This window comes from Polypterus senegalus, chromosome 10 (assembly GCF_016835505.1).
Source record: "Polypterus senegalus isolate Bchr_013 chromosome 10, ASM1683550v1, whole genome shotgun sequence".
Lineage (NCBI taxonomy): Eukaryota > Metazoa > Chordata > Cladistia > Polypteriformes > Polypteridae > Polypterus > Polypterus senegalus.
Genome location: NC_053163.1, coordinates 177421708 through 177438071, shown reverse-complemented (window position 1 = coordinate 177438071; position 16364 = coordinate 177421708). Strand labels below are relative to the sequence as shown.

The 16364-nt window shown below is 37.7% G+C and overlaps 1 long non-coding RNA gene across 1 annotated transcript in view; it reads left to right on the top strand.

Moving 5' to 3' along the window:
* Positions 1-2040: 2040 nt before the first annotated feature.
* The window catches only part of LOC120538365, a 52708-nt gene continuing 38384 nt past the window's right edge, over positions 2041-16364 (top strand). The window contains exon 1 of the long non-coding RNA XR_005635446.1: positions 2041-2279. This is a non-coding gene — a long non-coding RNA (uncharacterized LOC120538365). The remainder of the gene's footprint in view (positions 2280-16364) is intronic.

Sequence of the window (16364 nt, the reverse complement as noted above, 5' to 3'; positions counted from 1 at the left end):
CTCTTTCCTTGACAATCTCCTTTAAGGGGAGCTCATGTACTGTGAAAGAGCTTTAAAAACACCAGCGACATTAATGGCTGGAAAGAAAGCCTGTTGTCGTTTTTGATATGTATATAGCATCACTTATTATGACAATATTCAGTTGCACACCTCCAATATGAATTGCATTTATTATTCTCATAATCATCTCTAGCATTCATTCTTTTCACTAGTGAGATATTAACGAAACAAAATGTTTTTAATTGAGGATCTGTGGGTAAAACAGGAACAACTATAGTACTGTATTATAAAATCTGGCAGTTATACTCTGTTATGATTCTGAATTCAGAATTCTGATGCAATTCAAAAATAGACAGTTTGCTTTCAACAACCTTGTAGGGCCATCCATGGTGTGCCCATTCCTTGAAATTCTGATGGATGAGAGAAATCGAATTGCTCATTAGGGTTTAAAAATGCCAGTAAAAAATAGTATTACAGGAGTGCACAGATACCTTGGCATTTCCTGGTGACCATAGATTTGCAAAAATCAATTTGATATGCAATTAGTTGAAGCCATACACTGAGAAGTCAATGTCTGGCTATTGCTCAAATGGTTTCCAGTAGTTTGCTTTTCTTTGCATCAGGCATCTTTCTGTACTGTGTTGGCGATACAAACAAGCTTTTCTTTTTTGCAAGTTAAACTATGTAAAATGTGTTTATCTAAAGTTTTATCAGTAACACTAGATTATGACCTTTAAACTCCTGAACATCGTACTAGGTGCGCTAGACTGCACTTATGTGTGACTAATGACACTGCCAGGCTCATCTGCAGCTGACTATGTAAAATACAAACCAGTCCATAGCATCGAAAGGTAAATAGATAGAGAAAACTTTATTTTTCTCGGGGGGAACTTTTTTTTTTTTACAGAAGCTCATTAAATAGATAGATAGATAGATAGATAGATAGATAGATAGATAGATAGATAGATAGATAGATAGATAGATAGATAGATAGATAGTGTGGACAGTAAAGGGTGTCAGGGATCACCCAACCTCAAATGCAACCTTACAGATTCAAGTGCCATTTAAAAAAAAAAAAAACATTTATTTATACAACTACTTTCCACAGTGCAAATCTTCCTCCTGTCCACCTCCCAGGTGAGCTTCTTCACCTTCCACCCAACTCTGACTCGCCTGAATGAGGTCGAGCGTCTTCTTTTATCCCAGAACCGGGAGTACTGCTGGTGCTAGAGCATGGCCCAACAGAATCACTTCCAGGTCAAATGAACTCCCATAAAGCAGGTATAAGGAGTCTCTGTAGGACCCCTGGTGGTCCCCACGGAACCCAACAAGGATGTTCTAGGGAACTACAATATCCAAAGTGCCTTGTGGGTATCCATAGAGGTAACATCGCCCAAAGACACTGTATCTTATTGTCTTAGGGGAACCCTGAGTCCTACTGGTTTGGTGCAGTGAACGTCAATAAGCAGTTCCTTGGTTTTGCTGATGTTAAGCTGTTGGCAATTCCTTCTGCACCAAGAAACAAAATTTTCCACTTGACTCCTATCCTCTGTCGCATCCCCCTTATTGATGCCCCCCATAAGTGCAGAATCCACTGAGAATGTCTATATGTGACATGATCTGGTGTTAGCCATAAAGCATTTTAAATGATGCTGACATGTATGGGTTGTTGTGTTGTGCAATCAGTCCTTCTGATCAGAGCAAACTCCTCAGCAAGAGTCGCATTTTTAGGTGTGGCAGAAACTGCTGCTTTCTTTTTGGTTGCTAAAGGCGCAATATGTATTTGCACATAATTGTACATTCTGCTAATTCTGAAATATATTCTTGTTTGTGATGTTCTGATCAATCAGCTGTCAATCTAAATCAGCTGATTTTCACTCTAAATGACTTGATCGGCGATCACTAAATAGGCTGCTCTTAAAAAAACTATTTTTTATTATCTGCTTTTCTAAGATTTATGGTAATTTAATTGTAGTGCTCCTTTTTGCTGTGTATTATGGTAGCTGATGAAGTGTACGTGTTAGATTGCAGCCAGGAACTTTATGTAAACAGAGAATCGCCAGGTAGACTTGAGGAAAGCCAAATGATAAACTGAGGAAAAGAAGTAAAGAAATCTGAGGAGTCATCCTTTGAATGGAGGGCAATGGCGGACGTATATGTTGTCCACCTGAATTTCAAAGAGAGACACTTCTTCGTCAAAACTTAAAACAAAAGCTGCGTTCAGAATTTTTCATTTTGTCCTTTGAATAAAATGGACACCCTTTGTCTGAGTGTGGACGGTGAGTATGCTTGTGTTTCGTACAGCTGCTGACATTTTTAATTAGAAAAAGATGCAGATATAAAATAATTTTCCCTTGCCGCTTAGTAAAAATTAGGCTTGCTAACTAAAAATTCAATTTTTTGTCTGTTTTACATGTAAAGTTGTTTAGCATTTTAAAGCCTCTGGAGTGGTCTCCCTTAGACTTTCTCATATTCGCAGATATGGGGATGGATATGTGAGAAGTAAACCTAAGACAATGATTATATTTTCATATTATGTACATTAAAGAACCAACAACAAATTAAATAAAATTAATAATTGATTGAACAATTATTATTAACGTAACAATGATTCTGCTACTGCATGAATTAACTTTAGCAGAAATAGCACAAAAGTTGACAGAAATCTACATTTTGTACTCAATACTTGCATGCAAAATTTGGTTGAGGTAAGTTAAAGTGTACTCAAGTTATCCTGTTTACATACAGACACACACAAACACAGACATAATTCCAAAAATGGTATTTTCGGACTCAGGGAGGTCTAAAACGTCGAGATTCATCAAAATCTCGAAATGGAATTTTAGGAGGATTCCAATACTTTCCTGTATTTATTGTACGAGAAATTCAGGGAGGTCTAAAACGTCAAGTTTCATCAAAATCTCGACATTGAATTTTTGAACGATTACAATACTTTCCCTAAACTTCGTATACGAGAAAGTAAAAAAAAATCAGAGTGCTCTGGTCTCCCCCAACTGTCTAAAGACATGCAGGTCAGGTGAATTGGTGATGCTAAATTGCCCCTAGCATGTGTGTTTGGTGTGCGGTTGTATATTGTGTGTGGTCAACCTGCAATGGGCTGGCGCCCTCACCAGGATTTGCTCATGCCTTGAGCGCTATGCTTGCTGGGATGGGCTCCAGAAACCCCCTGTCTGGATTATGCAGATTAGAAAATGACATAACATGACGAATCAGAATGGGTATCAGAATTGGACAATTCTAGTATCGGGAATCGGTGATTGATATCGGCCCCAAAAACCTGATCGGACCACCATTAGTTCTTGTATATAATGTGTCATTTGCTGCCAAACACGTGTCACGCCACTCACATTGCTACTCAACACTTCATTGTTTCAAGTGTTTGAAGTATGATGTTCACAAACTAGTACGTTTAACATCAAACTGACCAATTCAAAGGAACCTTTTTAAAATCTTAATAATGCCATTAATTTCATTATGAAATGCACAAATTTAGATCTTTAATGTACTTAAACTTTTTATACGGCCAGCATTAGAATGCCAAGCAGCCACTGGCACTCTCTTAATAGTGGAAGCATATTCATTTGTGTTGTTTTAGATGACACATTGCTGCTAAATAGACTGCCACTGTCTGTTATATGTTCTACAATTTCACAAAAATGAAATAAAACACTACATTTTTCTAAGATGTCACATAATGCATTATGCATCCCATCAGCTTCACACCTAAACTCACAGACATTCAATCTATAGATGTTGCACACTTCCCTGTGCTTTCTGAGCCATGACAGATGTTCTCAATGATCGTTTCTCAGGGGTTGCTTAAATGTCACGGTTGTGTACATAATTGTGGAATGCCTAAGCCCATCTTGAGTAAACGAGAACACTTTGCGTCTGTTTTATCATTTGACCCTCGATTGTAAGACGAGAAATATTCAAGTGAGGCTTACTCAGCTAAGTGTCGACTTCATTAGCACGTTTCGCAGAATAGCCACCAGTTTAGGTCAGAATGGCAAACACTCTGACAGAAGCAGACGGTAGGATGGATGAAAGTTTAATCCAAGTGGCAGAGATATAAGGTACTTGTATTTATAACATCTCTCAATGGCACAGAACAATGGGTGTGGGTTGCAGCTACTGTGAGCGAGTGAGCTAACGTGGAGCGTGGGGTTATTTGTTTTCACCACTAATTAACGGAGTAGGAGTTGTGAAGGAAGGGAATATTTTATTTGATGTGTCCAATGTCTACAAATATTTAAAAAGAACAACACTTTAAGACGTTCTGACAAATGCACTGAAAAGTATAGGCATCTTTGACATTACATTATTTATGTTGGAGGAGGATGATATTTTTTAAGCTGATCGCACTGACTAACCTATGTAATGACTTGTAGACTACGTTGCCAGGTTAGTTCCTTAGCAAGTCACTGGAATTGCTATTGATTTAAAAGTTTCACTTTTTAGATGTCAGTTTCGATGGAAATGTTAGCTTAGAGCTATTGTTCTCCTACAATAAAGTTCAGCTGTCATGTAGCGTTTCTACAATTTACTATCTCATAGCCATACAATGTTTCAAGATCAACGAAACAGCTAAGACTTGTGTAAAGAACGATCAGAGATGCTAGAAAAAAAGGCGTCAAAAAATATCACCCTTTAGAAAACTTCTTATTTAATTACCTCAACCACTTATTTTAAGGCTATTACTTCCTAACTTATTTGATCTTGTTAATAATTCTGTGATTTATGTTAATGACAGAATTTATCACCTTATTTCCATAAACGTGCACAAGACCTATTCTCATTCCTACGATTTAATATTTCATTTTTCTGCAACATATTTCCTAACTGTTTGGTGACCGTAGTCTACTGGATTATGTCATTCCCAAGTGATTGATATTCCATCTTCCTGAATTCTTGTGTTGTACACAAAATATATTATCTCATAATCTTATCTAATTATTATCTTGCCAGTGACTACTCCACACTTCATTATCTTGTGTGCATAACTTATTTCTATAATAAGATGATTTAATGCCTTTTGTCCATGATCCATTACTTTTTCACACTATCTTTTACCTCATGACTTGTTTAATTAGTAGCGCGTACTGTTGGATCCTCATGACTTATTATAATGTACTTTTAATGTAATAACTCGTTCGTGTTACTATACTTACTCTTTCATTTGCACTGCTCATTTCCTTATCACGGTGTCCTGAAGATATAATTAATGAATTAATTGCTGCAAGTTTCCTACTCCACTGAATGATTGTCTTATTTGCAGATGTGCATGTATTTCTAGGGATGTGGAGCCATTTTGTATACACTGTGTAGTATACTTACAACATTGCCATTGGATATTTACTGTCTGCTGTGGATAGAGATGTGAGGTAGCATTACTTAATATACTTTCTAATTTACTGGGCTAGTAATTATTTAGTCCACAAAATTAATTTCATTATTATTTAAAATGTTTGTCGTTTATATAATTCAGCATAGATAGTGATTCTGAATTCTCGATGTTCCAAGCACTAAGGTGCAGGTTTTCTATCACTTATTCTTCCTTCTTCTTTTATCTCCAACTGAGATCAGTTCTTAGAACTTGTGGTGTGTTGCTATGCTTTCTCGTTTCCCAGCATCTGCTTTTCATCTTTTCTTTTTCCCTCTCTTCAGTTGCCTCCCTGTGCTCGGCATTGTGGAAAGCAACCCACAAGCCCCTACTTTTGCACTTGTTGCAGCATGATCTCCTATCCTCTTATCGTTTTTTTCTTTAATACCATTTTTAAAAATATCATTTTATTCCAGTAATCGTAATAATCAGCATACTCAGTTAAGTTTCGTTAATCATTTATATCTTACTGGGCATGCTACCTGTTGAAGACATCTAACAGAATCATTTCAAAATATTTGCTATCTCATACCCTACTTTCCTCTGTATTTGCGTGTGTGTCTGAAAGTCTCTTCACTGGTTCGAGTGCATTCCCATAAGCCTGCTTTTCAGACTCTTTAATTATTATTTTCGAGATATCTTTCTCACCTCCAGTTCAGTTTTAAACTTCCCATCCTTGAAGGTGACTCTCTCAGCGTGCCTCCTCTACTGTTACTGCTCCTTGTGTGTCTAACACATGTACTTCCTGTTTCAATCGCATCACCAATGTCAAACTAACCAATCACACCAAAGCCAAACAGACCAATCATATTGCTCTAAGAAACAGGACACACACACAGGCCTTAGTGTTTATTGCACAATAGATGACTTGTTAACGTTTTGCAGCAAGTGTATCCACTGACCCTTTCTGTCATCACTGCTTTTTAAACATTCCTAGAACTTTCTGTCTTTCTGTCACTATTGTAATCTGTGCCTCATGACAAAATTTGTTTCTCATTCCGTATCATCCTTTTCTGGGCCTTCTTGTGCTGTATCCCAGTACAATCCAGCAGAGGATATTCTTCCCGAGTGCCATTTCTACCAAATTGGCACTCGCCTTTCATTGGAAAATTCCTAACTCTATTTCCGTTGACTCCTGAAAATCGACTCTCTATAATTTGTTGCTTCTTGTGGTTTTAAGAGTCTTCTGGCCATAATATTAAAAAGTGGTCCTCTGTTATCAAGTGTGTCTGTAGCTGGATATCTAGTGGTCAGTGCTGTAGAAGCCAGAATCTCTTGACCTTCATTTAATGAAATGAGTTAATTGATTAATGTTTACTTCTTTTTTCTTAGGTCCGGTTGTTAGCCTCTCATTTGAAAATTCCTAACTTTATTTCAGTCGATTCTTTAAAATGCTCTTTCTGTAATTTGTTTCTTCCTGAGCTCTCAGAACTGTGGATTAATTTGTCATCTGGCTCCAGCATCAAGAAATGGCCAAGCCTGTTGGTGATTTATTTAGGTTTAGTTGTTGTCCGCTGCCCTCTCTGATAGACACTCTGACTCTCTGTAGTCTGTCTACCTTCTTATATTTCATACTAGCTGTGCCACCCATCTGTGGTGGGCTGGTGCCCTGCCCGGGGTTTGTTTCCTGCCTTGCACCCTGTGTAGGCTGGGATTGGCTCCAGCAGACCCCCGTGACCCTGTAGTTAGGATATAGCGGGTTGGATAATGGATGTGCCACCCATCTAAGACAGGTTGATATCTAAATAGTTAATGTAGACATCACTGTTAACAATTGCTATGCACCATGCAATGCCTTTGCCTCTGCTATATGCCATCTGGTATGGGATTTGTAAAAGTAGTGTTAATGTTTGTGATTCGCCATCTGTTGGAATAACAAATTCAATCAACCGGACAAATCCAGAGATCAATAATATCCAACTGCAGAGCCATAGAGCCATACGTCACTGCAATTTCTTAGCGGAAATAAGATTAGAGTAACTTAAGGGAAGGGGTGAGTGTTGTTAAGGTTAGGGGCTTGTGTTTTTAGTGTGTAAGATAGACGTGACATAACGTCAGTTTCACCGTAAAACTGCTGCTCATTATATTCAGTGACTTCTGCCATAAAACTGTGGTCAAAACCTGCAGTGACGTATACAAACCGCGATGACGTAAGGCTCTGCGACTCTCTGGTTGAATGCTCTTCGCACAGACAGACACACAGACACTTAACCTTTTATTAGAGTGGATTGTTCCTCACAGAACTGGGCTGGGCTTTGGTCAGGCTTGTTTATCGCTTCTCTATGTATTTCTGATAAACTTTTGGATTATTTTTTTTTCATGTATTAATTCTAATTAATAGCAATTTGATTTAAAAGAAATGTTAGTATGCTTGTTTCTGCATAATACTTACAACTTAATTTTCATTTCTCAACACCTGCAGGGTCATACGTACAGGCAAAATGTGCAAACTCGTTATGCCTTAGTGATACACATTCAATTAGCACTCTGAATTTTGAGGGGAAAGTCCTGAAAAGGGACCCTTACGTCTGCTACTGCTATTTCGAGATTTAGGTGATATGCCCATTTTTGACCCATTCTGCCTCTAACCAAGATAAAAAGAAAAAAAATTAAATGCTCTAACCAGAATCATCTTCCAGAATCGGTGTTTACAACAGTGTGACCCTACTGCCCCCAATTACAACATGATACCGTAATTAAATCGAAAAGTCTTTCCACGAAAAATAAATAAATACCCATTTTTCAATTACTGCCTCAAATAAATTCAAACATCTGGATAATAATATATTAACATTCACAAAAATTCTTTTAAAATAAGCAGCGCAGCTACAACACTCAGGTAGCAGTCCGTAAACCCAATAAGCGTGCTAACTTTTTCATAAAAGATGGATCACTTTTTAAGTCTGGCAGATTGTCTTGACAGATCCAATTTCTAAAATATATTTGCTAAGTTTAGTTAATCAAATTGTTATGTATTTTCATTTTAATCAGACTTACAAATAAATACTTTATTGAGTCACCCATCTCTGCATTGCATCAGGGGTAGCGTGATTTGAGCTCAGGGTGAGCTGAGTCTCCATTTTTCAAATGTGTTGCTCTTATTCATTGAGCTTCTCATTGTGTGTTTCATATTTTTTTGCTTCTATTCCATGGTTACTACTTAGGAACATGGGGTAAATTAGGTATAAAGTAGACATATTGAGGGTGACTCGTCAGCAGCAGGTTATGTGCTGCTTAATAACACATCATTGCATCATCTTCATCATCATCATCATCATCGTCATTGGTAAAACATAATGAAACATCTGCTGCAAATATTCTTACAAAGTAAGACAGCAAAAGCCACTTAGGCCATGGTGAAGAGCACCTGTTATCAGATTTACTGGAAGAGCAACATAATAAAATTATGGAAATGAATAACAATTTAGTCTCCAGTGTAATATATTTGGCAGGTATGGCTGCAGGCTATAGCATAGGAACGCAGCTATTTTAAGATATTAAAACACTTCAAATGGCAATTGTCTCTATTTAATTTACCGGGTGTAAATCATAAAATAGTCTCACTCAGATGCACTTTGTGGTGAGGGCTTATTAATCTTTCTTTTGTTGGATGTAGTGAATTTCTTTTTTTTTTTTTTTTTTCATTTTCCACCTACTGAACTGATACCAGACTAAAATCATTCAGTCACTGTCAGTTCTCATTAGCTGTGGCTATTGAAGAGTGCTGTGCTTGCTTGTGGGTGTGCTGTTGCGATAAGACCTGTTTTTTGAGGTTCTATAAATAAGGACAGGAGAATGGAAATGCAATTGGCCTCTGGAAAGTGAAATTTCCAAAAAAAAAAAAAAAGGAGTCTGGGAATCAGACTGCGGGAGGAATAATCTGCTGTAAGCACTGGGACATGTAGTGTGTCATCCATTCACAAGGTAATTATTACCTAAACAAACCGTTGGTAAATAAACCTTAAATTACATTTTTGGAAATGTTTTATGAATAATGTGATGAAATGCCAGCCTGTCCAGGGCTGCCTACTGCTTTGTACACACTGCTGCCATAATAGGCTCCGGTTTGAGAATAATATTGTCATATAAGTAAGAATTATTTATGAAAGCTTTGAAATCACTTCAGTGTTTTCTATTTGGCGCCTCCTGACTCACCAGTATGTGGAAACTGCCACAGATGACATACTGTTTGACTTGTTTTAATGTCTAGTTATGTTCTGGCACTTCCATTTATGGCCCTCTAGACCCCAAAAAAAACATCATCTTTAGTTACTATTGAGCCAGATTTTGTGCAGGAAATTATACCCTTATAATAAATGTTAAACCAATAGGTGCCTTTAACCAAAATGACCAGTTGGACTAGAGTTGTGTATGCCATGTCAACCAAACTTAGGGGTTCATTCATTAATAGAATTTGAGGGGTCAAAGTTACTCTTTTACACAAAACTTTGAGACAACCGAGGGTCAGTAACATTAGCATGTAGAATGTCATTTTATGTTATTTTAAGGTTGCTAATCATGATTATGATAATATTTTTGATAATTGATTCTTTCTCTAGCCCTCTAAGAGCCACTCCCAGAAGGTTAAAAGTGACAAATTTCAAATATAAACACATTATAAACAGATCGGTGATTATGAATAAGAAGGTTGCAGATGACACCAAACTGGGTGTAACGTCAGATAAGTTAGAATCAACTGAATCATTGGAGCTTGGATAAAACACAGGCTTGTGCAACCTGAAATGTAACGAAACTAAATGTAAAGTATTATAAAGTATTATAGATCTGAGTAGACAATTGGACAACTGAAACTTTTAAGCATCCCTGTATAGGAGATCCTTTAAACTTTTCAACTGACAGACTTCAGGTAAATATCTGAGGCCTGAGCGACTTGTCAGGTTAGACTGGAGTGAAGTGCATTCTGGGAGAGCTAAAAGATAATGAAGGATCTTCGAATGTTTTGTATAGTCAGTCTAATTGCCTTGAGCTTGTGTGGTCACCTTCCTCTGTTTTGAGAAACTGTAAAAATGTTAGCTGCTTTGCTAGAAGAAGAAAGACAAGGCACTCAGTTTCGGCGAGAAGGTGGGAGAAAGTGTTTGACTTTTATTAAGAGAATTTTTTTTCAAAAAGAGTCTCAGTTCAGTTCTCAGTCTAGTTTAGTTCGTGCTTTATTACAAGAATGGAGTGTTGGTTTATTTGCCACCTTTCTGACACTTTGAGAGGGGCCAGAGACATTTGCATGGAGCTTGCTATCTGCTTAGCTGCTGGACACTTTCCAAGGAGCTCTTTCTCTGGCAAGAAATCCTTCTTTTTACCTTTTGATTAAGGATATATAATCTGTAACTAAAAACTGGACCTTCTGGGAACTGTCAACTGGGAGTGGATGATGGCATGAACCCACCCCTAGCTATATAATTCTTTGGTAACACTTTACATTAAGTGTCCATAATTACACTGTAACTACTATGTAATTACCTGTATAAGTACAGTGTAACTATGAGTTATTACTTCATACTTACTGTGTAATACAAAGTAACGCTATAGTTAATTACTCAGTTGTCATTGTTATTCCACAGTTAATATAATTACAATGTAACAATTTATCACTGATCCAAAAGCAAGTATACTTATATAGTTAGATTGTATATGTACTTTCAAAATGTAATAAAAACATCAGGGCATGTAACTACAACTATGTAACAGATGTTCCATGGTCTGGGCAATTTTAATGGAGAATTCCAGTGATAACTGCATAGGTTTTCGATGATATTTCAAGATCTTTTTTAAATGGTGAAAACATCTTTGCAAAATGGTTAACGCTTTTTCCCAAAATCTAGAGGGGCACCTCCTTGACATGTTTTGCTTAAACAAATATTTGTCACATTCTTGTAGTTGTGTTACACTATTTATTGTTGAATTTTTTGGGCTATTATTATACCTATCCCTAACATAATACTGCCAAACTTGCATCATTCAATCAAGGTACACAGTGCTGCAGAGCCATTCCAAGCATCACTGAGCACAAGGCAGAAAACAGCCCAGGATGGGGAGCCATCCCATGGCAAGGCCCACTGACAAACACACCAGCACTCTTGCTCTAACACATATGGCCACGTAACCCAACCTACATGTCCCTGGGATGTGGCAGTAAAACCCATGAAGAAGACATTGGGAGACATGGGTAGAACGTACAAATTTTATACACATATCTCCAGATAGAATTCCATCTCAGGATAATGGATCTGTGCGGCAAAAGCATCAACCATTTTGCAAATGTGTTTTCACCATTTAAAACAGCTCTTGAAATATCATCGAAAACCTTTGCCGTTATCAATGCAATTCTCCATTAAAATTGCCCAGACCATAGAACATCTGTTACATAGTTGTAGTAACATACCCTGATGTTTTTATTACATTTTGAAAGTATAGATACATCGTAACTATGTAAGTACACTTGTTTTTGGATCAGTGATAAATTGTCACATAATTATATACACTATGGAATAACCATGACAACTGAGTAATTAACTATAGCGTTACTTTGCATTATACAGTAAGTACAGAGTAATAACTCATAGTTACACTGTACTTATACAGGTAATTACATAGTAGTTACAGTGTAATTATGGACACTTAATGTAAAGTGTTACCAATTCTTTGCATTGATTATATTTGCTGCTATTGCTTATTATGCAAATAAATATAATTTATAGGTAAAAGCATAAACTCAACGCTTCCCTCCAATTATTGATTAGTAGCATTGCTGAGTGATGGATTATCCATTCCTTGTCTAACCCTGTCTACGTTCTCTATTGGTGGTAAACTGAGTTTGAAGCAAAGGAATGAAAAATAATAGACAGTCCCAGACTGCCATTAGAGATCCCAGATAAGGGAAAAACATCCCACCGGATTATTGCGAGTTTAAGGATTGCCAGGAGATTCAGAATGCTTTGCCAGGGACTAGTCAAAAGGAACAGGCAAGAAGTCAGAAGCCAGAAAGACGGGTGACTAGTGAGTGAGCAAAACAAAAAGGAAAAACCGAGAGACCTAAATTGGAAAACAAAAGGAGAGTCAAGAAACCATAAAGAACCAACTCTCAACTAACTGCCCATTTTTTCCCTAAATTCACCATTAAATAAAGAATAAGGGTTTGTTTTATTCAAGGAGCCACTAAAACTGTAAATCAAAGATTGATCAAGTGATGAGCTGGTTGTGGCTCCATGCATTCACGATTACATGACATGAAAATGCAGAAACAGTTAACACAAAACAAAAATTAAATAAATTATCTCACAAATTATAGCAGGGTTGAATTAGGGTTGAATACATGGGGTACAATACAGAGTTACAACTAACAGTTTCATACTTTAGCTGGCTTTGAATGTTTTTTCCTATTCTCCCATTAAGAAAAGAGCCTACATCACTTTATTGATACCTTTCATATTAGATGCATGTCAGTGGTCTAATGACACAATTAAACAGTAGGCCACAAGGATAAAAAAAATATCAGGAAATTATTGTTTGCCAATAAACAAGCAGGGGTCAAACCAGAAGGAATATTGATCTTTTCTCAAAACCAGTATGTATAGGTACATTGAAACCTCTTCTGTTAGATGCATGTCATAAGTGCTCTGATAACGTGTGTAAGAGACGGTCTGCAGCTCAACATGGCTGGGATGTCCTTAAGATGGAAGGATAGGGGGAAACAGCTTTTCTAGGACACTGCATCCTCCAAGACACTAGATGGCAGCTTGCCTAGACTGCAGTGGTGCCCGGGATTCCCACAGGGCACTATGGGACATGATGTTCGGCAACATAGCCCTGCTGGTTACCGTGGGTGCCGCAAGGTGATGCTGTGGGAAGATGGTTGGAGAATAAGTTCTCACCTAGCCCGGAAGTACTGGTGGATCACCAGGGTGGAAACCCTAAAGTATTTCTGGGCTGAAGAAAAACTCAAGTTCTCCATCTGACCCGGAAGTGCTAGCAAGTCACATGGAGGAGGAATAGAGGCACTTATGGGTCAAGGACTATTTAAAGGACTGCTGAAGACCCCGCAGGTGAATCAGAGTCAGGTAGAGGTGGACAAAGCTTGCTGGGAGTTGTGGAGGAGAAAATAGAGAGAGAGAGAATAGTGATTAGTGTATAGTATTATTTGCATGCTATTTGTGCCTGTGGTGCTTAGGGGCACTATTTATAGAAAAAGAAAGAAAATAAATTACTTCTTGATGTTTTTACCTTGTGTCCTGCATGTCTGTCTGTTGGGTTTAAGTGGCAACAGTGACCCCTAGTATCCACCTCTTATTGTAAGGAACTGTGAGTTGTAGTAGACTCATCCCTATCTAAATTCCGACAATATGCAGAAGCCATTATCAAGTCAAACAGGATGCATACAATGCCCTAGTGAGGCCTCAGCTGGAAATTTGGGTACACTTTTGGTCTTCATATTGTAGAAAAGACATAGAAGCATTAGAGAAAGTCCAGAGAAAAGCAAGTAGGCTGATTATAGGATTGTGAAGTAAGACTTTTGAAAGAAGATTCAAAGAGCTGAACCTTTTCAGTTTAACCAAACTGCAATTAAGAGGTGACATGCCTGAAGTATTATGAAGGGAATTAACACAGGGGCTTCTTTAACAGCAACATTACACATATCTCTAGTTCTGAAGTTTAATTTAAAATCCTCCTTTTATCATATAAACCCTTAAATGGCCAAGACCGAGCTTACTTATTTGAACTTACCATTACTTAGAGAGCACATTGAGATCTCAAGATGCTACTGTTCTATCACACAAGCTGGTGACCCTATGAAACGTGTCTTCTGATTGGGTGGTGACTTTGGGTCTGCCAGATCTCCTCCTATCAGAGCTTCTTCCAGTTTCCAATTGTCTTTGGATTGTGTAGGACACTACTGGACTCACTGACACTCTGAATTTTTTTTTTGCCGTTTCTCCAAATGAAAGGCCTACACTTGTAAGTGGTAATAACTCTCTGTCTCAGTTTATTTGTTAATTGCTGTTTTCTTGCCATTATCACCGGAATATTGTCAAAGTAGAACTTCAGATGGTGTAGTAATATAGCTTGTTCAAACTCAGCTTTAAGGCAGACATCACAGGGTTTTTAAGTAATCAATAGAAATTGGAACATGTGCACAAACTATTTGCTTCAACTTGCAAAGCTTAATTTACTTGAATTGCTGCAGAATATCTGTAGGTTGTAACCTATTAGTTGTTCCCACTTGTAACATTCTGAAATTGCCTTTTTTAAACTTTACATTTAAACCTCTGGCAGTTTACTTCTTACCTTTTCACCATTTAAAGTGATTCATTGCATTTCATCTGATTAAATTTAAAGAAAAATTGGAAAACCCGAGGTGCTCCAAAACGTTTAAATCGTAGTGTACAGGTATATGTAGCAATTCTGTATTTACTGATTAGTACAATCTATACACCTGCACTCAATGAAGAGCATTATACAAAAAATAAGTTATAATACATTGTGAATTTCCCCTTGGGATTAATAAAGTATCTATCTATCTATCTATCTAATACATTGTAACATAGAGACACACATTTTTTCTTCACATGGGGAATCATAGACACGTGACTCCCTATGTGAAGACACTGGTAGCCAATGTCACACATGTGCACCAGTGGATTAATCTCTGGACTTATCTGAGGTACGTATTACCACCCCAGGTCAAGAAGGGGCGCTGGTCATAGCTTTCTCCTCTACTAATACCTCTGCTGTACTGAGAAGACACCCAGTGAGGGCAATTGATGCTGCAATTTCCTGTCTCCCACCTATACTTCCCAAGACCACTGGAAGGAGGCATCACATTGTGAATAGAGCATACTGCAGGATGGAGGTCCTAAATGGTGACTGGAAAGAGTGGATTACAGAGCCTGATGGCTCCTGTGTTCAATTTTGGATTTTTCTGTTTGGTTTTGCACCCAGAGTGGCTACTTTTGTTTGCTTTATTTTCAGTTTGGTTAAATGGGGATGACTGGTTTGGCACCCCATCATTTCTTCATGGAACTTACAGCTCTTTCCTTAACCCCACTGGGTAGTGTGTTAGACAGCAGGACTTTAGGGACCTTCATAATTCAACCTGATGTGCTTTTGGAGAAGGTAGGTGAATAGGAATGGTGAACTTTATTGACACAGATAGAGAAACTGATGAGACTGAATCGCCATGATGCCTGGTGAATTCAGTCACCTGAGCTCCACTGCGGTTCAAGTAGCTATACAAATAAAGCCAAAATGGCCGTGATCGAGTGAAAGGACAAGAAAGCTAGCAATAAGCTAAGCCCTGTTCACCATGCAGCAAGGGTTAATGTTTGTGTTTTGGAAAAAATGGAAGTCACTAAGCCTTAAAATTTTTTTCAACAAGAAAAAACACGTAAATACCAGAACATCAGCATAAATACAGTAGGAAAGGTCTGTCGAGTGTCCACTGCTGTGCTGAAGCAGATTTAGTACATGTCCTTCGTGTGACATGGTTTGAAACTGTCACCCATGCACAGCTCAATTTTGCACTTGGGACAGTAGAAGTGTGTTTCTTTGCGCTCTTTTCTTATAATATTTTTTTCTATTGCTTGAGCATTTAAGGATAGAATGTCAATGGATGCACCCCTTGTGTTATTGAAGGCGACCAGGCTGAATGGCCTGTTTTTGTCAAAGCTGCTCTAATGTTGTAATATATCTGCTCATATCATGGGTATGTAAAGACAAAGGACATGCACACTTTGCAGACGTTTTATTATCTATGGGCAGCATAGCTAACGATAAAAACTGACAAGAAAGAAGTGAGGCAGAATAGTAATTGATAAAATATTTCCATGCTATTTTGCAGATGCCAATGTTTCTTTGCAGGTGGCCTTGTTAACTGCTTAATGAATTCACAATTTAAACAGAAAACGTGTGTTCTAAGCGATGTAAAGCTTCTAGGTCAATTCAATATTTA